Raw genomic sequence first — 24903 nt, forward strand, 5'->3', positions numbered from 1 at the left:
ATGTCGATTCAGTAGTGCCTGCATTAATGAATAGGATACAAGCAGTGACATTCGTACTCCAAAGCATAATATAGAAGACACAGAAATGCAGTCTAGTCTGCAAATTTCTTTTTTGATGCACCATCCACCATAGGCTACTGTTTCAGAAATCAACTATTTTATTAGTAAGGACATTTGGACAAATTACTTATACTTCCCAACCCCAAACGCAAAATGAGGATCCTTGTTGTGGGCTTGGGGTTTTCTTGTGTTTTTCCCTAACTTTTTAATAGATCTGTAGGCTCACTTGCACTTGTAGGAAATAGTGCAGAGTGATCCTGTATACTTTGCACTCAGTGTCTCTGAATGGCAACACGAGGCATAACTAGCACACTCTCACAACCAGGGAATTGTCATTGGTCCAGTGCCCTGATCTCAGATTGTACCAGGTTTATAGGTGCGCCTGTGAGTGTGTGTGTGTGTACACTTTGTTCTCTGCAGTCTGGCAGTTTCCTCACTGCCTGGCACCTACCTGTCCCATGGTAGGTCCTAGACAACTGTTCAGTAACAATTCTTGTCTAGCCAGTCTTTCCTCTCTCTTTTTTTGAAGGAAGAACGTCTTGGATGGTTCATTGTAGTTAAAATGATGATGCCAAACTCACAATCTCTTTTTTACTCCCAGGCCTTTGCAGGGAGAAGCTCTGAGCTTAGCGACCAAGAGAGGGATTGACCCGAACCTTAATCACTGGGCTCATTCCATTACACTTCTCTCCTGAGCTTGTCAGAATGTAGGGATCATCTGGGGCAGCGCTTCTGTGTATATACAGATACCTTGGGGAGCTTGTTAAATTACAGGTCTTGATTTAGAGCTTGGGAGCGGAGGCTGGTATTCTGCATTTCTAACAAGTTTTAGGTGATGCTGATGGTGCTGGTCCACTGACAATAACTTATGTAGCAAGAATCTTAGAAACTTGCTGAAAATTCAGATTTCCAGGGCTTTTTTTTTCCTCAAGATTCTCATGCAAGGAGGACTAGAGTAGAGTCTGGGAATTTGTATTTTTATCTAATACCCTGCCCAGTTCTTAGTATAAATTACTTTTGGCAAACCCTGAACATCTTTTATACCATCTCCATGCAGTTTCTCAATTCTTCTGGTTCCTTTTCAGTGTACAGATACTGTTTACCTTAATATTGTGATTTGAAGATTTGGTGCAATCATTTTTTTTTGTTATTTTATTTTCTTGGCTTGGTTTTTGTCTTTTGAAGGCCAAAAATCCAGAAGGAAAATTGGACTCTTTTACTGAAAGTTTAGTTCCAACTTTTAGTTCAAACATAAGAGCTTTAAGGTATTAAAATATTTTCAGTATCATTCCATGTGACACACAAAGATTTTATCAGGGCTTTAAAAAGTCTTCCTAAAGCTGTCTATAACAGCTCTTTTCCTGATCTAAATAAATAACACATGGGACTTGCAACCCAAAATTTCTTATCATCTCTGAATTTACTCTTTCCAGGTCCAGATAAAAAATAGTGTTTAATCCCCCAAAGAGATAGACAGTTATGTGAGCTGGTAGTATTGATAAAAGAGAATCATGGCCAGACAGGAATGGCTGGATTCAACCATAAAAGTTGAAGCTGTGTAAATCATCAAATAACATGGGAATTGGAAAACATCATTATAAGCAACTTGTGTGAACCCCTGATGTTTTAAATTAGCCATGAAATGTGACTTGCTTTATAATATTTTGGAGCTTCTAAAGATCTCAGCTTTTAAATCGAAATTTTCCTATTTGACAGCAGCACAGCAGGCCCGCAAAATAATTTACAACCATTTACTTTGTTAGTTATCCCTTTTAAACAACCCTCAAGGGGAGGAAAACATTATTAATCCCCATTTTATGGATGAGGGGATTGAGGTATTAAGATGACTCAGAGCTTTGATTTAGTGCACACTTGGCGTTTCTTTGTCCCATTCCAAGGCCCTCTCATCTTTACTTAGGTCAGCATGCCTGCCTTTATTATTTTGGCTTATCTTGATGAGGAACGTGGACTCAATTTTCAAGTTAACTTAAGCCACTTAGAAAAATTGGGGCAAATTGAGCAGTATTCCTTTCTCACACTGATGGACCAAGTTCAGTTTTGCAAGGCTATTTTTTTTAATTGATGCCATTTGTAACTTGTACATCTTCATCGAGGAGTTCATACCGTAGGAATACCTTTTAGAGGAGCTGACTTAAGTCATTTTCAATAATCAAGTAAAGGAGAAAAGACATTGTAATTCTTTTTTTTTTTTTTTCCTCACTCATTTTGTTCCAATTTCCAAGGAATGTGTATGTGGGAGTCATCATTGATCAGGATATATGGTAGTTCTGAGTTGAAGTATGTATCTGTACATTGTAAGTGATGCTGGAAAATTTCCTTAACATTTCATTCCTTAGCAAAATAAACACTTGACCTTGGTGTTGCATACAGTTATTTGAAAAAATCTTCCATGTAACCTTGTGTATTCTGCAAAGCACATCTTAGAAGATGAGGTCGCTGACGCTCACTCAGAAAGCTGAAGAGATTCTCTAGTGCCAAGGCAGGAATGGAGCCACTTCCATTCCCATCCTGTGGCAAAGGAAGTCATTGAAAATAACACAGTGGTCATCAACCCTCCTCCTGGGCCAAATACGTATTTTACTGACATCGTTTACATATTGTTTCTCAAAGCATAGTACCCGTCAGAATCACCTCAAATTCCTGGTTAAAAGAAAGATAACATTAGCTTATCTGAAAGAGGGTTGGAGGTGGCAGTCTTGGAATCTGCACATTAACAAGGTTTTCAGGTGATGGGCATGCTTACTAGAGTCTGAGATCCACCCCATGGGGTAAGCGGTTTGGTTTGCTTTTGTTGTAGAAGCCATTCTCTTGCTTAGGGAAATTATTTGCAATGTATGGGTAACTGGCATTGCTTTGTTTCTCCACAGAGTGAATTTGTTCTCTCTGTAAGTTTCAGTTACTTTCTCACTAAAAGAGCTTACATCTGGCCAAACTGTCCAGGTTAGCAAGATGTCTGGATGTTCCTGAAACCTTCTCTCACCAAACATCTTGACCCACACAGGTGGACTCCTTTAAAGGAGACTGCAGATCAGGTTAAACAGCAAGGGCTATCCTTAGATTTATTCCTCCTGCTGGACTTGGAGGCAGTGGGCAATGGTGACAGAACCACCTGTGCTTGCTACAGAGCCTGCAGCAATTTCTCTTGGCTAGGCAATCTACTTTAACTGTCTACACCTTGATAACCCTTTTCTCCCCCAAGTGCTGAATTTGCTATATCCTTTAAACTGCATAAACATTGTAACGAACATAAAACTCAGCCATGCAAGAACCCTCAGCTAATGGTGGCATGAAATGTAAAAGGGCACTCTGCGGTCTCTGCTGCTTCCTTACATTCTGCCCTATGTAGTCCTAGTCCATGAGTTTCAAGGCGATCATGTTCCAGTTACCTGGAGTGGAACACTAGGTGAGAAAACTTGGTAAGGTATAATGTATAAAGAGAAATAAAATGCAACATCATTACCATCGTCATCACGAAAAGCGATGTCAAATCAAGTTCTCTTGTTTAGATTTGTTTAAAGGGGCAAAAGCAAGGCATTTTTCAGGAGAAGAAAACCTAAAATACCAGATTCCACGGTTCTGAAATAGTGCATGCTCATGTAATTTTCCCAGAGCCTTCATTTTCTAAAATCTCTTTATACAGAAAGCTATTTCTGCCATCTCTAGTTTCATTGTTGTGTGCATATCCTTGACCATTAACCCAAACCGCAGACATGGACTAGGGTGAGCCAGGGGCCAGCAGTATCAGAAACACCCAGGGGTTTTGCTGAACCTAAAGGGAGCTTTAGACCTTGCGGCAAAGAAGGGAGGAAGGAAGAGGAAACTGGTGTGACTGTTCAAGCTTCTCAATCTTCTTCAATTTCCCTTCCATAAAATCAAAGGGGATTGTATCAGATTATCTTTAGTGTAGTTACCAGGTCTAAAGCTAAGCCTCCATGAGACCTTTTAGGAGGGGGAAGGGAAAGGAAGAGAAATATAAACTAGGAGAGATAAGTGGAGGAGGAATGAGAGGAGGGAAGAGAGGAAATAAGCAAATGTGTGGCTGAGAGAGCATCTCACCAATTACCTTGGCTGTGATTCCGTGATCCTGAGCAAAGGAGTACCTAATGTGGTATTTGGAGGAATTAAATAAATAAGTAACTAAATAAATCACAAGAATCATAACTGGTTTCCTCACAGTCAAAAGTGATTTAATATCTACTTGGCCCTCGGTTAGTTTCATGAATAATTCATGTATCCCTTTAGGTACTACCTGTGGTTGATCGAGTTATGTGGCATCGCTGATGTGGGCAGTGTCATGCTTGGCTTGTAGAAGCCAGTAAATTGAAGGTGGTTTAAAGGAGGAATGTTAGAGATGGCTCTGATAAATCTGAGAAGTTATTTCAGTTCATTTAAAAAGCCTCAAATATAAATAACAATTCCAGTGTGAATGGGAGGCACTTACTCTGTCCAGTGTCTTTCTTTGTTTGCTAATAACTGTGAAAGTTCTCTCTCACCTATAGAGTCAGAGAAGTTTTATATGTAATGACACATACATGGACACTGTCTCGGCCAAAATGAAAGTTCCTTGACCGCATCTTATTGTATTGATTCTACCCTCTAAATATTCTCTACGAGGATAAATTGACTATAGATATTTAACAAGATTTTAGGAGAAATCAATATGCATGTATTTACTGGCTGAGTTTAATTTTTAGAAGGGAAAAAAGCCTGCATTGTAAAGGCTAATAAAGCTTAGATTTATTTGTATGCGTCGAAGAATAGTTGGAAAGGAAGGGTTTTTTTAAGTTCAGTCAGCCAGAGAGATCACTGGAGGGAGCTCTAACTTCACAACAAAACCAGAACTGAACTCTTTCTACTGTCCTCAAATTTTACCTATAGCCACAGGACACCCCCGCCCTTAAAAATCAATAATAAAACGAAAAGGGTCTGGAAAAAAATGTGTTTTGGGGGCATCATATGCCACAGTTACTTACAAATAAAGACAGGACCACTATTCAAAACCAGCAATATTTAAACAAGTCAAAAATATGGGATTATATACAGCAAGAGCCACATTATACACTTTCTATGAAAAAAATACATCGAAAATATGCTTTATGACTGTCAGCCCCAGCTCCCCCTCACAGCAGTGTAGACCCATGGTGAGCACCATTATCCAGACCAGCCAGGCAGAAGCTGGCATTGGTGTTCACATAATTAGTGTGACAAGCTCTTTGGTGCTCTCTGAGGGGGGAGACTTTGTACGGAGGTATGGATGATATCCTGAGTCCTATGCGCAGGGCACTTAGCTTTTCAGAGGGTCAGCGGTGTCCTTGACAGTACCCTGGAATGGGAACCACAATGCCTAGACTCTTTCACTGCTGAACTCCTCACTATATATGAGCCTTTGGACTTTTTTTATCTTTATGTTGCTTGTAAAACAGAAACACGATCTACGTGGTTTCTAAAATTTCTGAAATTTAATTTTAATTTTAATTTAATCTAAGATTTCTAAAATTTCTAAAATCTCTTCTACTTTTTCAGCTTTGCTCATCAAGTTAAAATTGTTTGTTTGCTTTTTCAGTACTGACTACAGTATACATCCAGAGTGAGTGGTATTTAGAATTCGGGCCTGATGTTTATTTCAGTGTGTGTGTGTAACCAATGGATGTTTCCCTTTGTTATCCAGGTGCTCAGGGGTAAGAGAGCCATGTTTCCTTTGGGATATCCAATGCTGATATGTTTCTACTTTAATTCAGGCCTGCTGTTTAGAAACCCCCAAGATACTGTGTCCAACTTAAGAAACAAAAACAAACAAAACCCTCACAAAACATTTTCTAAGATTCCTCCCTATAAACTTCTTTATCCTCCTCCCATTACTTACCTGGTCTTTTGAAAGTTGGTTCCAGCTAAGGCAAATCTGTAGTAACATTCTGAAAAACGTCTCTCTAGGAAGTTGAATATCTTCAGGATCTAGCCAGATTCCTGGTAGAAATTCCATGATGACCCACGTAGGCCACGGAGCAGGGACTTCTGGCTGGGATTTGTGATGGTGTCATCTGAAGCCAGGTATACAATTTGTAGGTCCCAATGCAGAATGAAAATGCAGGGCTCTTGTCACTTTTCAGAGAGTGACAGCAGAGCATTCAACCAAGCACAGGGCACTTCTGAGCATTTGGGGCCTTGTATGACTGCACATGTCCCATGACCCACGAAGCCAGTCCTGCTAGGAATGATGGGGACCCTGGTTTCAATCCGATAGACACACAGGACTGGATTTGACTCTAGAAGTTATTACCCACAGGAAAATACAAATAAAACATAATAAAATAAAAACTAAGCCACTCCTGCCAGAGTATTTTTTTAAAAGGTGAGAAATTGTTTTGACAAAGAAGTTGCGATTGTGTTTGGGCCAAGTCCTTAAAAGGATAATTAGTTAAATAGTTTTGGAAGGAGCACCATGGGAAGAGGAGGTGTTGAAATCATGTGATAGTTTTGTTTAGGCCAATTAAATTTTTCTATCTGAGATGTAGTGGTTTCTTCCAAATAGTTTCAAAAGATTGGAAAGCCAGCTGGAGATACACACAGGGGCACAAAGACTGACAAGAAATCTTTTGGAGGGGCTGGTGAAGCATTGGGAAGAGGTGCTTTCAAAAGGTTGGAGGCATTTTGTTTACCTGTAATGCCCCACAGCCTTAAAATAATTAAAATAAAGTGTATGTGGTAGTTCAACTGTATAATTTCTTTGTGGGTTTTTTTTCCCCCCTAACACTGTATTTTGCACAATCCTATTATTCCAATGGGGAGAAAATTACCTTGGCAATAAATACCCTGTTTTGTAACCTTTGATGTAGTATTTTGTGGTTTCAAAACAACTTCGAAACTCTTTTTTCCCTTTCACAATAGCCATTATTCTGCAGTGACTGACTTTGTGAGTGTTCCTTAGCATTCATTTTGTTTGAGCCCAGACCTCCAAGTAAATATTATAAGTAGCATCTTATGATTTGTATTGGTTGAGATCTGGAACAGTACAGTTTCACAGCTATGAAAGTGTTTTCTGCTCTCAGTACAACTTGCTGGCACCTTGACTGCTTGAAGGAGGCACCACCATCATGGCCTTTGAGATGATGTCTGAGAAGACTTTCCTCCAGCCAGTTATAAGCAGGGAAACTTTGCGTTAGTGCCTCTGCCTCTTCTCCCTCTTCCCTAGGTCCTGAGTCTCCTGCTCCTTACCCTCTTCTCCAGACAGAAGCTTCTTATTTGGACTTTCAGGTTCTCCCTAATCTATGCTAGTCCTCTTTCTCTCTTGAGTTAAAAACTAACCAATCTGCCTGTTACTAGTTTATCTGTTAGTGGATAACTGGACCCATGGGTGCCCTTGTAAGTAATAGGTTTGTTTGTTTGTTTGTTTGTTTGTTTGTTTTGCGAGCCTGCTGCCATCAGAAAATTTAAAGCCAAAAAGTGTCTGAAAGGTAGACTGTCATGGGAAAGGTCTGAAAGAGAGTTGACTTTGGAAAGGAGTGATATATCATGACTTTAAAATAACAAAGTTGCTTACTTTCTAAAGTAAAGGTAATCCTATTTCTTAGACATTATATTTCATTCCTTTGAGGATAAGTATGTTGGTGGACCAAGGATAATTTGGAGAAGTTAAAATTTAGGGATCTGAAGACAGGCCATAATTATGGCCTTTGCAGCCCTTACAAGGAAAGTAGCTTGAACTTAAACTTCCCAATAACACAGCCCTCAGGGCTAATGCTCTTGAGATAAACTTGAAATGAAACTGCTTCATACTGAACTCCATTAGTCATTTCTTTAGTAAACCCTCTGGGTTAGGACCCCTTTAGCCTACATTTCCTGATTTCTGCTATACTTTATGGTGTTATGACAAGGTCCCGAAGAACACTGTGGAATGCAACCTGAAAAAGCACTTTTTCCGTAGAATTTTAGAATCAAAAATGACTCTGGAGGAAAAGCATGGTAATTAATTATAGTTTAACATAATAATGCAGAGGATACAGCTTGCAATGAGGTAGTTTCAATCATTGTCATTATTATCACAGTTTTTGGAAGTCATCAATTGCTGAATTTTTAAGCATTTTCCTTAACAAGATGAAAACTATATTTTTACTCATGCAAATGATGCTATCAAATAAATGTTTTGAAAGTGGTGAGGAATTGTTTTTCTTATTATCACAAGATCTTCCCTGAGGCATGTTGCGAGAAATATTTTATTTATAGCCCCAAACTACCCAACTGCATAAGGAAACAAAGAACATTTCTACTCAGGAATTTGTTTTACACTTTTAATTGGAAATAAGTTATACTTACAGAAAATTTGCAAAAATAATGCAAAGAATTCCTGTGTACCCTTCACCCAGCTTCCCCTAATGTTAAGATATTACGTAGACATCATCCAGTGATCAAAACCAGGAAATCAATATTGGCATAATGCTTTAACTAAACTACAAGTGATATTTGAATCCCAACAATTTTCCATTAATGTCCTTTTCTTCTGTTGTAAAACCCAGTCAAGAATCCCAAATTGCATTCAGGTGTCAAATCTATTTATTTTGTTCTGTTGTCAAATCTATTTACTTTCCTCCCTTGTGTGAAAATTCCTCAGTCTTTCCTTGTTCTTCATAATTGGGTCATATTTTAAACAGGATGTATTCATTGAGTTAATTAATAATTTAAGAACAAAAATATATCTGCCTTTCTAAAACTTTAAGAGAAAAAAATATATTTTCTTAGAAATATTTGAAGTTATTAGCATATTCTTTGCTAATTTTGAATGTATATATTTAAAGTTGTGAATTAAAATCTAGTTGCAAATATTTTTTAATGAGTTTGAAAGAAAAATTTTTTCAGCACATTGGCTTTTTTTTAAACTTGTATGTATGTGTGTGTGTGTGTGTTATAGTAATCACCACGTAGTACATCACTAGTTTTTTGATGTAATGTTCCAGGATTCATTGTTTGTGTATAACACCCAGGGCTCAATGCAGTCCATGCCCTCCTTAATACCCATCACTAGGCTCACGCATCCCCTACCCTCCTCCCTTCTAAAACTCTCCATTTGTTTCCCAGAGTCCATAGTCTCTCATCTTCCACTCCAATTTCTCCCCCTTCATTTTTCCCTTATCCTAATGTCCTTCATGCTATTCCTTATGTTCCCCAAGTAAGTGAAACCGTGTGATAATTGACTTTCTTTGATTGACTTATTTCATTCAGTATAATCTCCTCCAGTCCTGTCCATATTGATGCAAAAGCTGGGTATTCATCCTTTCTGATGGCTGAGTAATATTCCATTGTGTATATGGACCACATCTTCTTTTTCCATTTGTCTGTTGGAGGGCATCTTGGCTTTTTTTTTTTTTTTTTTTGGGTAATGAACTTGTCTTGAGTAATTTAAATCTAGAGAAAACCTTCTTTACAAGTGGCTTTTACATTTACAATGTAGAAGATTTACAATTTACAAGAATTTTTGCAAGAAATGTAGTTAGTTTAATTTCTCTATAGCCTCTGAGGTTTAAATTGGAAAGAAATTCTATTAATTGCATAACATCAATGTGACTAACCATTTTACTCCTTTAAATATAAACAAATTTCAGAGTAGTATGATCAAATTCTGCATGTAAATACTTATCCACAGTCTATGCTCCTAACTTAAGTTCCTGAAGTCATTGTTTATAAATCTGATACAATTATATATATATGTATATAAACTATATGTGTGTGTAATTCTCATTAAAATTGAACCACACCAGTAGTAGGAGTTATTGGAACTTATGGCATAAAAGAAAGCAGATACTCTATTTGTAAGAGTTACAAAATATATATAAGTGGTGTTGAAAGATCATCGGATTTTTTTTCTCCAAACCTAAGAGATTACTGCCTGTTTAGTGTAGGTATAACATTGTCTTGTGTGTAGTGTTAACATCAGGCACATTGCTTGACTAATGCCTAAAATGGATATAGTGGGAAAATGCTGACGTTGTTTTGTCAGAGTGATTTGAATAACAATTAGAATTCTTCTATTTAAACATTTTTAACTGTAATTTTACTTAGTGTTCAGAATATTCAGTTGCTGTAAAAATTAGCTACTGCTAAAGTAAGCTGTAATGCAAATGTATAAATTCTTTTATTTGTTCTCCACTCTGTCCAAGGTGCCTTGTGAATAAAGAAATATTGCATACTATTTGGGTTTATATATGTTTGTGTTAAAGCCTAGCTCATCTCTAGATCATGGAGCCCAATCCCAGTATAGGGTAGGTGCTTAATAAGTGCTCATTAAATGAACTCTTGATTTTCTGGGTTAAGGGGGAAACTGGTATAGATACTCAAATACATGGTGACTGCTTGATAGTTGCAATGTTATGGACCCTAACATGCGTGCTGAGTTCCTCACCTTTTGCTAGCTTTTGAGAATTTGCTCTTGACGTGTAGAACTTTTGGTCATACACAAATTTAAATTGGTTTGCCTTTTATTCTTTTTGGCAGTAAGTTTTTTTCCCCCCCCTGAAAACTCTAGCTATCAGTAGAAGAAGTAAAATCCTAATTCTGCCTCACCCTCCAGCACCATCACTAGCTAATAGAGTTTTACGCAAAGGATATATCTCCTCGTCACTGTATTGAATTTTTAGAATTACTTCCTCAGTGTAGTTGTAAGGCTTTAAAAAGTTCTGTTTGTAGAGTTGGTGATTGGGTAACATACTTTGAGTGAAGTTGTAAAGAGTCCATGAATAAAAAGAGGAGAAAAGAAGAAAAGCTATAGATTGAATCTAAGGATGTTAAAATGCAATTTTAGCTTTTTCTCTGATAACAGGCTTCTGCCTTCAGTTTCTTGCTACATTTGAATGAGGTACATGGAAGAATGAGCTACTTTTAAGAAAAGCCTTCATTGTGATTGCTTCTGTCTTTATTCTTCTTCATTACTTCCTTCTTAAAAAAATTAATATAGGCATCCTTTTCTAAAAGTTGATGCCTTGAAGTAAATACTGCATAGTACTTTCCTTATTATGGTGGTTTGAATCAATTGGAAAAGAAGTAATTTGTACTCAGACTTCTTGCTTTTTTGCAGGTACATTTGCATAAACGTGCAATTTATGTAGGGGGTGATGTACTGTATTGAGAAACTCAGAGACAGCTGCCAGGGCCATCTTGCAGGGAAGCTGTGCTCAACCTGAAATTTAATTTAAATATTTCATTTCATTATCATAGATTGCAACATTGGGAGTAAACTCTCCCTTCTTTGGAATCAGCACTAATCCAATCCGTGAAAATTCAATTGCCCTGTCACTCTTAGTCTGCAAATTTTGTGGCTGAAAGCACGGAACTGCAAGCTTTGCAATGGAGATTGCCTGAAAGAACACTTTTGACTTCTTACTTAGAAGATGCTAAGATTGTCCCAGGAATTCAGACAATACAGTTCAATTTAATCAACTGAAGAATTGTGTTTGTGGATGTTCTCCTCCAGCATCACCAGACATAAATGCAAGTCAAATGATACCTTTCACTTTCCACTAATGTTTTTTTTTTTTAATATTTTATTTATTTATTTGACACAGAGAGAGAGATCACAAGTAGGCAGAGAGGCAGGCATAGATAGAGGAGGAAGCAGGCTCCCTGCCGAGCAGAGAGCCCGATGCGGGGCTCGATCCCAAGACCCCGAGATCATGACCTGAGCTGAAGGCAGAGGCCTAACCCACTGAGCCACCCAGGAGCCCCTCCACTAATGTTTTTAAGGTCATCCATTTTTGTTACATTTAAGTTCCTGCAATTAACTGCTGCTTTCATCTTACCTGGGCCTTGCTTCGGATAGTGTTAGTGGTATCAGCATCATTGAAAACAGTGTGTGTACTGGTGATTAACAACTACTTTGTATTTAAAAGGTGAGTTCTATACCTTAATAATAATTATGGAAAATAATCTATGAAAATATTATTTCCAGAAACACATCTATTGTTATTAATTAAGATTGTTGGCATTTATTGAAATCACAAGAATGTCAAGACTCTGCAAAAATACATTTTGATTTCCCTGGTGTGATAAAAACCATTGTTGGAATTATTGTTTGTGACTAATACATGGAGTGCGGGGCTATCTTTTCCAATGCCCTGCCTCATCTTGGCTTACATACGAATTTAGATATGAATTTTAGCAGATGATTTTTGGAAATCAGCTTTGACTCCAAAGAATAATTCTGGTCTAAGGAGAATAATTTGAAGCTGATGAAGTCATTGTATTTTTCAAACAGTGCTCTTGTTAACATATGTGATCTTTATGTCTATTTACTTGTAGCTCAAAGACTTTATTTAATGGTACATCGAATAGTTCTTTAATGAAATAAATGCATGCACACACATACACTCAGACCCCCATTCACATTTACATATAAACACCGTGGAAATCATGTATCTTCTGGGGAAAAAAAAACTTTTTTTTTTTCCCCTCCCACCTCTAAGCTAACTAAGGGCTAAATTGTATCTTTTATCTTTAGGAGTATTAAATGAGTTGCACAATCACCTCCATCTTGGACCTTGCAATTTCCATAAACCTCTTCTCATCTGGGTGGAACAGAGAACATATTGATGGATTCGATATTCAATCCTGAAAAGGCCCCAGGGGAACAAATGCACTCAGAATAGACATGTAGCTAATCAGTGTGCTTAGCTTTCCTTCTGTGATGGATCAGGGCCTTTTTGGTCACATGGGGTTTTTAGCCTTGGAAAGCAAGTTCCCTTACTGTCTTATTGGGGATGGACTCTAGCTGAATATTCATGACATTGAAATCCCAATGTAAGACTCATCTCACCCCTTCTGAATTTGGACATCCTTTCTGCTGACAGTGTTCATATTAAGTTTGGAAAGGATTTGCCATTGGCATTGTTTTAACTTCTGTTTTTTAATTACTTTTATTGCCACATAATTTTGAAATTTATAGGCAATACTTAAATGAGTTATAAATGGCTGGAATTATGAAGTAATAAAAATAAATGAAAACTGCTTCATATTATAATTATTTTTAATTTGTTCTTAGATTTAAAGAAAATAAGGATGTACCACAGGGGTCACAGCTTGGAAGGAGATGTATTTTCTGCCTTAGAATGCTATTTTCTCTCAAGTGAAAACTAGAATGGATCATTGGAAGCTCAACAGTTATGGGGTTATGTTTGATTAGTATTGTGTTTGCTGAGTGGGCTTCCTATACGCGACATCTACACTCATGACCAATATTCTGTTGCGAGTGGGTGAGAACAGATGAAGGCCACTTGTAAAAAGTGTATATGTGAATTGGTTCCCAGAAGTTGAAATTATGGTTCTTGCTCTTGAGGAACTCATGCTTTATCATGGAAAGCAAATATACATGCCAAAAATAAAAGCTCAGAACAGTATTAGTGGCATTGTATTCATAAGTGCTGAAGTATTGGCAAGAATAAAGTACTTAAGGAATTCAGAAGAGATAGTTGTAGTCTGGGGTTATTCAGAATACACTGTTGAGAAAGATAACGTTTGTTCAGCATCTGAAAGTATTTGTTAAGGGAAAGGAAAATAGGAGAATATGTCAGGTGGGGAATAAACTTGTAGAGATAAGAATGACTTTGGTGTATTGAAGAATAATATGGAGGTTCTCTGAACACAAGTGGGGATAAACATAACACATAGCATATGTGGCATATGGCCACATAATACTGGCAGGGCCCCCGGGTGGCTCAGTGGGTTAAGCCTCTGCCTTCAGCTCAGGTCATGATCCTGGGGTCCTGGGATTGAGACCCATGTCAGGCTCTGCTCAGCAGGGAGCCTGCTTTCCTCTCTTTCTCTGCCTGCCTCTCTGCCTACTTGTGATCTCCGTCTGTCAAATAAATAAATAAATAAAAATCTTTAAAAAAAAATACTACTGGCAACTAATATTTACTGAATGGTTTGTATGGCCCAAAGCATCGTGCTCTGTGCATTATATTGATTATCTCAAGGAATCCATTTTTGAAGATTGGCAGCAACATATTGGAAGACTTCACATGTACATCCGATCCCTTAGCAGTAGAACTAATGTAAATCTTTAAATATTCAGTGATTTTATTTTAAAGACATATTTATTTATTTATTTTTGAGAGAGAGACAGAGAGAGAGAGTAAGTGCAAGTGGGGGAAGGGACAGAGGGAGAGGGAGAGAATCTCAAGCAGACTCCCCACAGAGAATGGAGCCTAACTTGGAGCTTGATCTTAGGATCTCGAGATCATGATCTGAGCTGAAATCAAGAGTTTGACTCCTAACTGACTGAGGTACCCAGGTGCCCGAATCAGTGATTTGATTTGGATGAGTTTATGTGAGATGGAAAGTAGGCAGGGAAAGCAACTAAGAGATTACTCTGAAAATCTGTTATTGGTTTTTATTTTTTAAGACTTTATTTATTTATTTGACAGAGAGAAAGAGAGGGAACACAAGCAGGGGGAGTGGGAGAGAGAGAAGCAGGCCTTCTGCTGAGCAGGGATCCTGATGCAGGGCTCCATCCCAGGATCCTGGGATCATGACCTGAGCTGAAGGCAGATGCTTAATGACTGAGCCACCCAAGCACCCCTGAAAATCTGGGTATTAATGAATTGTACCATTCTGCATGAAATAGTGGATTTATCTAGTAGTGTGCTGGTAAATATTTAACAGTTGACCCTAGGGGAAATGCCCTAACTTAATAATTTGCCACTTTCTGTGTTGTAAATACTTTCACAATGAGTGAATTCAAGCTAGCAATATAAGGTCAACGGATTCACCAAATTCCTGAAAACAATTGGCTTTGGCAAGCCAGTATGAGCTAGCTCCAGCATGTCACCCATTTAACCTCAGGCATAAAGAAGCTGAAGAATGAATACGTTTCTGATGGGTTCATTCTGTGGAATAGAAGAAGAGACTATCTCAAAAGGGGCATCCAGTTTTACAGCTTGGAGAAATGAGAGCCTGTGTGTCACTGACATAGAGCAACACAAATTCAGCTGTGCCTAGACTGAACATCCGTCTCAGAAATACTTGACTCTAGTCTCTCTCTTTCTCTCTCTCTTTCAGACCAGTATTTGCATGATTATCCTTGCTTGAAGGAGAAAGTTTTTGGCCTGGGGAAGTGGGGCAGTGGCGGGGCGGGGGGGGGGGGGGGGGGGTGGGGGTGGGTGGGACGCACATGATCTTGGGGCAATGATTGGATGTGGTGGCACAGGATCCTTGGACCAGTTCAAAGATTAAGTCTGAGCCATTAAAATAGAGAGGCTACAGAGGCTGATTTGGGAGGACTCGTTTTCATTTAAGAGACCCATGAAACAAGTTGTTTATTTCTTCTGGAGGAAGGGTATGGTATAGAGCAGAGAAGGAGCATCTCTCCTATCTATGCACATCGCTCTGGCACTGTGAAAGGTCAGAGACATGAGATACTTTTTTTTTTTTTTTTCCTGGAGATTCCTAGAAAGGCTTAGGGGCATTGGAGAAACTCAACCAATATGAAGTTCTATTTTTGCAAGTATAAAACGAAATTTGAATATTGATAATCATTTAAATGTACCAAAAGGTTTCTGAAGCCTGGGAAATTTGGACTAGGAGAGTGAAAAAAAAAAAAAAAAGGTAGGAAATTTAGGAAGGGAGAGAAGGTGAGAATAAGCCTAATCATGTTATGTGTGAGATGGCAACCAAGAAAATATGTCCTGTAGTGCAGCTGGAAATAAAAGGCTAAAGCTCTAGTGAAAAGACCAGAAATAAGGAGGGGAAAATGGGAGTCATCAACCAAAGGATGATGCTTCTTGACTGGGATCCAAGTCAGGCAGTATGAATGAAAGAGATCAAATTGCTTCTGGTGAAGCCCTCAAGAATATCCACAGTCATGGCATTCTGAGTGAAACCAATATATTTTACTAGTCCACAATCCTGAGTGTGTATAATAAATTCATTTTCCCAATGCATACCTTAGGAATGGCTCATTCTCATCTGATTGCTGGCTTACAGATCTCCATGGGCTGGTAAATTCCTCCTGACTCACCAGCATTCTTGATAAGCAGTATTTGGCAGTAAGCATGCCCAGCCTGCACTAAATAGTCCACGAGCTGTGATGGAATGCTTCCTACTGTCTGAAGACTTTGCAATGCGTTGTGTTTCTATTGATGTTTCAGTAGCCGTGGCTTTGTTGTTTTTGAGCAGCAGGGATGATTGAATTCTCTTACTGCTTTTAAAGGGAAGTCTCTTAGCAATTTTTTTCTTTGACCTTGTCCTGAGTAGATCTGAGAGCAAAGAAGTTACATCTTTCTTCTTTTCCTCTCCCTTTTTCAGCAATTAGACGTCAGTACAGAGATCTTCCTAAATGCTCCAATCAAAAACCCTACTGGAAACCTACTTTCACCCTTGCTTCCAGTCAGCTAAACTTCCCAATGTTTGATTAGTACGTTTAGCTGAAAATCTGCACTTCCTTTTCAGTCTTTTGCTATTAAGTATGGCATTACACACACACACACACACACACACACACACACACACAAAAGTTGCAGCTGAAATGGCTAGACTTTAAAGTGTTACTGTATAGAAACCATGGAGAAAAGTAGTGGTACCATGCCCCCTGTCCACTCACTGAAGGAAGAGCTTAGAACACATTTCTTTTATTGATCTTACCTAAGCAACACATGGCCTTGGGCCACTATATTTAAGTTTTAAAGTTTAAAACATTGACTATAATAAATAAAATTTCTGTATGCAAGACCTGGCATGTAGAGTCATTGCTTTATTCACCGTCACACTTCATTTGTTTACTTTCACATTTCATTTCTTCAAGATTTAAAATTTGTTGTTGCATTTTCGCTAGACTTTATAGCTCTCCTTTAAAGGAAATGTGTTTTCTTTGTGGATATTGATATCTCTTCCCAAAGATTTTAACGTCTGCTGAATCTTCCGACTACCTAGCAAACCATGAACATGATCTCAACTTTTGCTTGATGGATTAGTTCACTTCTTCCTTCTCTCACATTTAAGTTTAAATTCATGATTTTTTTCCATATTTATTTCTCTAAATGATGTAGTTAACTCTATTATTTCTTTTTTTTCCACTCTATTATTTCTAAACCTAACACCCTATTTCTAACCTTCTTTAGATCTTCTTTGATTTCCTTATTCTCATAGATAACATCTCTTCCACTCAACTTGCTTCTTTATCCTGAAGTGTAAACATTCTCAGCTCTCTCCCACCTGTGGAAATATTCTTTCTTTTGATCCTGTCAACACTTTGCATGTTTAATTCTTTTTCTCTTCTTTTAAGCCAAACTCCTTATAAGAGTAGTCTATATCCTTTATTACCGTGTTCCAGCTTCTCTCCGGTTCAGTTGTTTACAGTCTTATCTGTTCCATCACATCATGAAAAAAGAAAAATCTCTCTTGGAGATTATAATAAAAACCAGTCAATATCACCTTTTAGTCCTCATTTCCTTGCTTTCTAGAACTGTAGGATTTTACAATATTGATAATCCTAATTCTCTTTAATATTCTCTCTCCACTGGATTCTGCAGATCATTTCTACCTTGGCTCTCTTCCTGCTTCTCTGATCCTGACTCAGACTTTGTCCTCTAGTCTCATACATATTTTCAGTGGGATTAGTTCTTTGGCTTTTCTCTTCTCTCTCTTTCATTTAGTTAAACAATGCTCCATTTAGTTAAATGAATGCTTATTGAGCACTTAATATCTGTAACTCATTTGAGTTGCTATAGATCTGCCTCAGAGTGCCTCTGGGGTCCTGTTGGAGAACAATGGAAAAAGCCGTTTTGTTCGAAGAGATCTTTCGAGACCTCTAGAACCTTTCATTATGTGTAAAATTTCCATCATGCTTTACTGCTTTTGGCAGAGGAATTTATGATCCCTGTTGAAACGCAAAAAATCTTTTCCAGTAGGCTTTATATATTGTTAGCTCTACCTTAAGTCATACCAGAAAAAAATAATCAAATTTTCCAACAGGACACAGATCCAGAGGTGTGAAATATAGGACAGATACATTTTAATGAGGTAAGGGAGGAGGGGGGTGAGGGAATATTGAGTAATAGGAGGTACTTCCTTGAAAGGGAAAAAAAAAAAAACAAAAACAATTTGTCCCTGTGGGTTCCCTAAACAAAATGTTGCCAAGGGCTGGCCTTGGAAATGCCTAAATTTTTAAAAAAGACACAAAGTAAATATTGTAAATAAATTTCCATGACTGAATAAGCTCAGCATTTTGAAAATGAGAGTTCTTTTCAGAGTATGTATTCCCTCTGCTGGTTTCTTTTTTTTCTTTATTTTCAGAATACTGTCATGGTTCTCAGTAAATTAATCTGAATCACAAGAGATCATCTCCCTAGAGGTGTTTAGTCTAATTAAGAACAATAATAAAAATCTCCATTAAAGCTTTTACTCTGGGAAAGCCATTAGGAAATGGATAGAGTGACAGCAGTTTTTCTTCCAAGTTCAAGTGTTTCCTTTTACTCTAGTGCAATGACTATAAATGAATATTCTTTGATACCAGGTAGTCCTACTGAATGTCTCTGGAGTGGACCATAAACTACTTTGTAGTGGTAGATAATTCACTATCATAATACAGAAGCTGATTTTTGCTTATTAGTGAAAAATGGTATAAATTCAGCCTCCTGGCATTCCTAGTAAAATATTACTATTTTCACAACATGGCTCGGGATTTCATGGTCTTGGAAGATATATATATATTTTTTAATTTATGAATCTTAAAAAAATTAAAGGGTGATGGTAACAGAAACTCTGTATTTTATAGTACATATTGGAAGCTACAAGTTTCTGTGTTTTCTTCATTTTAAACTTACTATCTGTTCATACTGTTTTTTGTTTGTTTGTTTGTTTGTTTTAAATCATAGATTCACCCAGTGGGGTTTTACTAAGTTAGAATTTTTTTGTTATGTGGGGTTCTTACTCTGATATAAATGTGGGGATTTTGAGACTACCTATCCTGGTATCCGCCTCCTTAACTATGCACGTATAAAATTTAGTAGGACTCAGTCGATCTGTATCAAAGTGACAACCATCTTATCTTCTGCTTTCTATATTTAATGAGAATAATGCATTTGGAGAACATCAATAAGTAAAGAGGCTTCCTGAACAATCACAGGGACATCGATTATTTAAGGACTATTTATATAAGTATTCTTGAAGAATAGATATTTTTGCAATGTCAGCAAAACCAATAAGGATTAGCTTGCCTCTTGTGCTCTTTATGGCATGGATTGTTCTGTGATGACCACAGCTCTCATTTGTAGACCCCCTTCCATCACAGCACCTTCACCCTGCCAACTAGTCAGGTGTCCCGAATTTCCAAGTGCAAACTGGGTGGCTTCCTTGCTCCTCGTTTTCTCTCTTTCTAGCTCAGATTTGCTGTTTTTATGCCTAGGTCCTTCTCTCTTTGGCAGGTGGGTATGAATTTGTGGTGCTAATGTGGCTACTGAGAGGAGAACATCAAAATTCTCATCTGACATTGATGGCATTAGCTTCAACTACTGGAAGGGATTTCACGTACCATCGTGGGTTAGTAGGAGGGATGTTGTTGGGTTGTGATCTTTCTTAATCACTTTTGATTTCAGATTTCTAGATCTTTAAAGACACTTAGGGTAACTGATTTGAAGATATGAAATTAATGTTTCTTTTGTAATTTTTATATAAGATGTAACGCACTTGGAAGATAGAAAAAGCTGAGAGTTTTTATATTTTAAACTTGATTGAATTGTAATTGACATTCAAGAAAGGTCACATGTTTAAAGTATACAATTTGGTAGGTTCCATCATCTCTATACACACCTGTGAAACCGTCTCCTTGATCAAGATAGGGGACCTATCCACTACCCTCAAACATTTTTCCATGCCCCGTTGTAAGTAATTCTCTTATACTTCCCTGACACTCACCAATTTGAAAAGCTAAGACTTCTTTTATTTATTTATTGGAGAGAGAGAGTGCGCCCACCCACTCACACACAGGAGCAAGGGGGAGGGGAAGAGGGAGAGGGAGAAGCAGACTTCCTGCTGAACAGAAAGCCTATTGAGGGGCTCCATCCCAAGACCCTGAGATTATGACCTGAGGTGAAAGCAGACACTTAACCAGCTGAGCCACCCAGGTTCCCAAAAAGCTAAGACTTCTTAACACCAGACTGTCTTTGTGGTCAACACACTTAAATTCAGGAGCCTCCCAACCACGAGTGCAGCATTTAGAGTTTGGTTACTTGTGCCTTGACAAACTGGGTAAATCTAGGTCCACCACACAACAGGAAGGCTATTCCAGAGTGGAACTGTTAATACTCACATCTCTATATGGTGGTGACTTCAACAATTCAGTAGTTAAAAATATGAGAAGAAACAAGTATTGTACACAAACAAAGATCTGAAGCAACAGCTTCCAAACCTTCTCGAACCCTGAAGCTTACATCCTGGCTTCAGCTGTTGTTTGCTACTCTAGCTGCCTGTTAGAGTCACTTAGGGACCTTTAAAAATGTTGATACCTAGGTCCCATCCCAGATTAGTTAAATCAGAATCTCTGGTAAGGGCTGAGAGTCAGGATTCATTCTTAGTTAAAACTTCCTGATAGTTTACTCATAGTTAAATGTCCCTTTTGTGGAACCACTTTTGGATTTAATTTTCTTAAGGATTTCACCCAGAACTGGTCATTCTGTATTACTCTTCTTTCTCAGGGGGTTGTTTTGCTCTGGTCAAGAAGTACTTCTTCAAGGAAAAGTAAATGGTCAATGATTTTTATTTATCTTCTTGTCCTATAACAATTGACATACTATAATAAAAATCTACATTTTGTGAGTAATTTTAGCTTTCATTTACCATTTTTTTAAATTTCAGTATGCATGAGAGACCACGGGAAAAATCTGTGATGTTATATATATTGACCTACTTGCCCATTCCTTTTTGGCCCTGCTCTCTCTTTTCATTTCAGTGTCTGTTGCTTCTCAAAGTGACTCATGGGTTCCCCATTCTGCACTACCACTGGGTCTTGCTTCTACCCTCAGTCTTACACTCCAGGGAAATACCTCAATCCTCTTGCTTATTTTTAATGTCTGCTAGTTGCTGGGTATCTTTTGTAACACAGGTATTTATGTCAATGCTGCCAATATTTGAATGTGGTATCTCCAGTAAGCTTCTATCCTGTTAACTGTAACCTTTTACTAATGATGCCATGACCCAAAGGACTAACAATAGTGGGAAATTTCTGTTTCTGTTTCAAGCTGGTGGGGGTAACATTTGAGGACAGGTAAGCCAGTCTATGGTCTCCATGTGACACCATGGACCAGTGTTCTCTTGTACTTCTGCAAAGGAGCAGCTCGTTTGGTAATATCACCTTTTCAGCTTGTAAAGTGACATTGGTTTGCCTACCTCTGAGCAAAAGGAAGCATCTCAGTGATGAAACATTGATACTTCACTATGAATTAATGGTACAATGTTATTTTTCAAAGTACTTCTATGACTGTGATGCAGCAGGAAAACATCACTGCTCAATGACCCTTGAAAGCAGACTTCCATGTGTGAGACTACTGAGTGTTTTAACAGATTGGGCTCTCAATTGAAGGTGTAGGAATTGATTTTTCTCAAAATAATATCAGTGTTTTGGGTTTTTTCTTCCATTCCTACTTAGATTCAGATATTTGTTAAATGTAGGAGTTTGTAGAGAAAAAGACCTCTAACTATTATGTGTCAGTAATGACGGATTTTATCAGAAGGACTTTTCGTTGTTGTTGCTCATAGTACATATTCACTTCTAGAAGTAAAATTGCATTTAAGATTATTCAGTGAAAGGTAACTACAATATTACTGTGTTTATGAATCACAAGTTAATCTTTTATACTTGCTTTGTTTCTTATAAGTGAATTTTATTAGCACATATAAAAATAGCTAAGAGGTAAAACTCTTTTTGTTTATATGTAACTTGGGAAATATTTTTACTGCTGACCATAAACTGAAAAACTATGCTAACCATGATTAAGTTAGTCCAACATGGAATCATTTCATGGGCACCAGCTGCATACATAGTACTCGCTAGAGTTGTGAGGATATAAATACATGATATACAATTGATATGATCAGGGCATTTAAAATGTTTTCGGAAACAATGTAGGCACAGCTATGATTGGGGCAAATATTGGTGATAGTACTAGATCTAATATCATTTTGTATATTTAGCATCAGTAAAAGTTGTAGTAATTGAAGTGTTTGAGGAAGCTTTCAAATGCCTATTTTGTCAATGGAAATGAAAGGATTAAGAGCAGAATAAAGATGATTTAAAAGTTTAGATGCCTAAATGAACTGCTAACTACCTAATTCACCTAGGTGAATTGATGAGCAGTGCCTTGATTTTTAAGTTTCCTGACAGCCAAAGGCCTCACATTTTATTTTCTGACAAAAGAAAAGACACAATTTATCTGCAGAGGCAAATATATTTTTGTGACACTGCACTCAAACAGGAATATATATCTCAAAGGTCTCAGTACAGTGAATATCATATTGGCTAATAAAATCAACTACAGTTTTACAAACAGCAGGAACTGTAGGTCCAAAAATGATTCTAGGTTATGGCTATTTGTGTGACTAAGGGCATTGATTTAACTAAGGGAAAGGTTTATATGAGGACTTGAAATAATACTGCACAGAGACATATTTTTTAACTTTTAATTTTTAATTTTATCTTATAAAATATTACCCCTTTCTGTGCGTATTTCTGAAGGTTACCCTCAAAACACCTAGATACTATTTTCTTTTTTTTTTTTTTTTTAAAGATTTTATTTATTTATTTGACAGAGAGAGAGAGAGATCACAAGTAGGCAGAGAGGCAGGCAGAGAGAGGAGGAAGCAGGTTCACTGCTGAGCAGAGAGCCCGATGCGGGGCTCGATCCCAGGACCCTGAGATCATGACCTGAGCCGAAGGCAGAGGCTTAACCCACTGAGCCACCCAGGCGCCCCTAGATACTATTTTCATAAGCTGTTTCTTCACTCAACAATTTGGATAGAATCTAGTATCTTCTCAATATCATGGAAAAGATATACTACCCTTCTATTCCTTCCCTCTACTCCCATTTTTTTTAAGTTTTATTTATTAAAGTAATCTCTACACCCAGTGTGAGGCTTGAACTTATGACCCTGAGATCAAGAGTCACATGTTCTTCTGACTGAGCCAGCCAGGCACCCCTCTCCCAGTGTTTCTTAATGACTAATTTTTATTTCTGCTCCATAACTAGAATAATCAACTCAGTTTTAAAAATCAACACATATTGGAGTGTCTCTTGAACCTCAGCATTATGAAGTGAGAAATTCGGAGTTTCTACTCTTGAGTCCAACTCTTCCTCAACCCTGTTTCTCCTGATATGGCATTACTTGTACATTGCCAACAAAATATTTTCCTGTGCCACTAACTCAGTGTTGCTGGAAGATGTGTCATGATGAAATTAAGGTGTCATGATAAAATTCATTCTCTTTCCTCACCTTCTCCCAATTGTCAGAATTACGCTGCATTTTACTTTGGTTCCTAGTGGAACTTTGAATTTAATGTATCATTTGTTTTCTTTTGAATTTCTAGTTGTCTTCCTTTTTTCATTTGTCAAAGAGAGTACATACCTTCCTTTTACCATTAAGATCCTCTACTTTCTTAATCATACGGTTTAGGTGATCACAATCATAGCCACTTTTTTTTTTGAAGACCATCTTCTGTGATCCCTCTGATTTCCTGTTCTAACAAAAAATTGCTTTTTAGAACAGTTGCTCCACTGTTATGCTGGGATTTCTTTATCATGTATTCTGGGTCCTCATTTCGATTCCCAATATTTGGATCCCCCTTTCATGGCGCTGTGTATGACTGGTTGGCATTCTCCTTCCCCTTCTTTTGTGGAAATCTGCCTGGCCAACGATGTTATGTCTCTTGCTTATCTACAAGGTCTTCATTTGCTTGTTTGAGGTATGTATGAAAATCCAGGTTTTAAATAATTTTGGCTCAAAATATTTAAAGCCTTAGTTAACTGCCTCAATTGTCATCTGGTGTTCAGTGAGCTCTGCCAGTTAAGACTGACTTCTGCAGTACTGACTTTTACTTTAGATGTTCCTTAAGCTATACCATATATTTTAGATACTGATGAGAGGGAACAAACACATCCATAAAACTTTAAGAATCAGATTTGTATTCTCTCTTAAGGTCAATCGATATTTAACTTTTCTTTTTTCTTTTCCTTTTTTTTTTTTTTCCCAGAAAAGAACTTAAGTTATAATCAGGCAATTTCCAGAAGCCTGTCTTGAGATCTCATAGTTGTGTGTTACATAATATGGAAAATTACCAATGTGTTTAGGAAATATAGTTATACACCCAAAGCTGCCAAGGAACTCAAAGCATTTCCTTATTTTAAACATGAGACTTTATCACAGGATGTTTCCTGTGGGATCACTTTGAGTTGGCTTATGTTAGCTAATTCTGAAGCTGATTCTGATAATGAACCTTCTTCAGGGTTGAGAAGCACTCCATAAGAATAAAATTACCCTAATCAAAAGGTTCAAGCCTGAACTAGTAAGCAAACACCAAAGAAGTCAATTAATGTCTTATTTTGCCCTTAAAATGATCTGTTCTGTTTTTTTAATACCATTTCCTTGTGATTTTGTTTCACTCTTTGAGAACTTCTCTAGCTAAGACTGTTTCTTTAGTTTCTTTTTATTTAAATTCTAGTAAGTTAACATACAGTATAGTATTAGTTTCAGGTGTACAATACAGTGATTCACCACTTCCATACATGACTCTGTGTTCTTCAGGTCAAGTGTACTCTTTTTTTTTTTTTTAAGATTTTATTTATTTATTTGATAGAC

The 24903-nt window shown here is 37.5% G+C and overlaps 1 non-coding gene across 1 annotated transcript; it reads right to left on the minus strand.

Moving 5' to 3' along the window:
- Positions 1-2246: 2246 nt before the first annotated feature.
- On the minus strand, positions 2247-2333 carry LOC125081540 (small nucleolar RNA SNORD116). Its single transcript, XR_007121737.1, has one exon. It is a non-coding gene; the product is annotated as a small nucleolar RNA SNORD116 (small nucleolar RNA).
- Between the last annotated feature and the right edge of the window lie 22570 nt (positions 2334-24903).

The sequence above is a fragment of the Lutra lutra genome, chromosome 11 (assembly GCF_902655055.1).
Source record: "Lutra lutra chromosome 11, mLutLut1.2, whole genome shotgun sequence".
NCBI classification, from domain to species: Eukaryota; Metazoa; Chordata; class Mammalia; order Carnivora; family Mustelidae; genus Lutra; species Lutra lutra.